The sequence below is a fragment of the Puntigrus tetrazona genome, chromosome 13, assembly GCF_018831695.1.
Source record: "Puntigrus tetrazona isolate hp1 chromosome 13, ASM1883169v1, whole genome shotgun sequence".
NCBI lineage: Eukaryota > Metazoa > Chordata > Actinopteri > Cypriniformes > Cyprinidae > Puntigrus > Puntigrus tetrazona.
In genome coordinates this window covers 3,176,877-3,179,349 of record NC_056711.1, presented here as the reverse complement: position 1 = coordinate 3,179,349, position 2,473 = coordinate 3,176,877, and the positions used below count along the sequence as shown (strand labels likewise).

At 36.0% G+C, this 2,473-nt stretch overlaps 1 pseudogene; it reads left to right on the top strand.

The window, feature by feature from the left end:
* The first annotated feature begins 831 nt into the window (after nucleotides 1-831).
* Nucleotides 832-2,473, top strand: LOC122356777 (annotated as a pseudogene).

Genomic DNA, 2,473 nt, shown 5'->3' with positions numbered 1-2,473 from the left:
GTGAAAATAAATGTATTTATGTGTTCTCTGAGTTTATTTTAAAATGTCGTTTAACCTTAATGTTAGCTTTTCTTCTAATCGTGTTCGTGAATCTGTGTTTATTGTACTATAGTATCATATGTTGACATGTTTCCGTTCATTTGTGTACTTCAAGAGGCCTAAACAAATGTATAAAGTAAAAAAAAAAAAAAAAAAAAAAGTATTTTTATTATATATATTTTATATATATTTTATTATATATATATATATATATATATATATATATATATATATATATATATATATATATATATATATATATATATATATATATATAATAAAATTCATTTAAAAACTGATGGCAACGTGGCTTTTAATAATGTTTGGGGTACTTGAATGTGACTTTTTCGTTGTTTTGTTCTGTCCTTTGTTTCTCTCCCTTGTGTGTTCATGATGTTTTTATATATTTTGGTAATTAAATTAAGTTATAAATCTAAAGATTAGCAATTAATTAGTTTTTTTACTAGTTTAAATAGCAGTTCGCGTCATTTGACATGAGGCCCTTGGTAACATTCGTTATCCGTCAATGAATAAAACCAAATGATTTTACCTACGAGGGCGACTACTTACAGACTTTCGTAGTAAGTAATAAAACCTATAAAAATAAAAAATAATAACTTTTTTTTTTTAAAAATATTTTGTATCGTTCGTATGGCCACACGGCGGCGTTTCTCGGAGTGTTTGCGCGGGAAATGCCGTGCGGATGCTCTCCATACTTTCCGGTGAAAGCTGCTCCTGTCGAGGAAAGCTGCTCTCGTGTCGTTGTCAGACAGCACGAAGACATTCGTGCTTATGAACATATATTTTTGCGGAAGCATCCGCGGAGGGAGACAGGACGTGAACGTTTACCAGAGAATAGTGAAGAAGTTACAGCGGTATGGCACGGTTTTGACGGAGCACGTGAGCTCGGGCAGTCTGTCGGAAAAGGGTGATTCACTTCTGCTCTCTTTCTCTCAGAGTTTCCACTTAAATACGTGTCCGTGTAGCGCCGTTTTCTGTGTCAGTGAGTGCAATAATCACAGTGGTTGCAGCTCGGCACTGAACGCGTGTGCTTGTTTCAGGTGAAGATGCGGCTTTGGGTGAGATAAAGCCATCCATGATCGAGACGTGGAGTGGCTGATGCTGTCTGATGGTGAGAGATCACGTGACATGTTCATCGTTTTCACATTCTTTACATTGCATTTGGAGTAACAAGTGGCTTTTTGACAGATCGCAAAATTAAGTTTTTAACTGATTGCGTGAAAATGAATGCCCTTCTTCCACACCTGTGAGAACACCTGACTTTATACTAAACACTAAATTCACCCTAACCCCATATGATTTTTTTTTTAGATTTTGTTATCCAACGCGGTAATATAATTTATTTTAATTTGGACTTACTTTAGGTGTTTACTTTATGGAGCCACAATAGCATATTATAAAGAAAAATTGCATTAATATAAGCAGGCAAAGTACTTTATCGATAACTAACTTTGATTTATTTAATAAGAGTTTCATACTATATGGGCTAGTGACAAATATAATACAAAAATGCTTTTTGGATAAAATACTTTTTTGTGGTTCTGTCTAAAAGTGCACGAAGCCATTACATTTAAAAATAAATCGGTCTAACTCAAGTAATAAATAACATGCAAATACATGCAATTTGCCCAGAATTTCTCTGTATCTTCCAGTAATGTGTCCTAACGAGATAATGTACGAATTTATGCATGAATGTTCCTCAGAAGCCTGATGGATCATATTTGACGCTGTTATTTTTTCTCATAAATTGTGTAGGGAAAATCAAACATTATAATGACATTTTTGAAAGTTAAGTTATAATTATGTTATTTTACATTAACATTACGAAAGATACATGTACCACAACCAGAAGAAGGGTGTATTTATAATACAAGGTCATTCTTTTACTTTAAGCCCTTCGTCACTGTGTTTTTCTGTCTTCTTCTCAGTGATAGTAGCCGAGGTGACCCAGCCGTTTTTAGGAGTGGGTTACTGAGCTCACGGCCGAGCTGCGGCGCCAACAAGAGGGTTTTCTGTCTCTTCAGACCTTCGCCTGGCAAAGGTATTAAGGCTTTCTCCCACATCAGACGCCGACCCTGGTTTTACGAGATTCCCCCAGATGTTTAGATCGATACGTATTTAATCTCCCACCCTCCAGTGCTGTCTGCCATGATCAGAGGAGCTTCCGCAAACTCGCTCTTCCAAGTCCAGGACTATACAGAGGAAGAAGTCGAGAGCGTCTTGGAGAAATACTTTGAAGGCATCGCCAAGAATTGATGAGCGCGTTTCAGCAAATCGTACCAGATAAGCGCAACTTCTATATGCTTCTCCTCTCATTACAGAAAGTCAGTAGGACGTGCTTTCTTCGTTTTACATTCAATTTTCAGTGGACATGTATTGTGATTTACATCTGAATAAATCTCTTTGGGTTAAA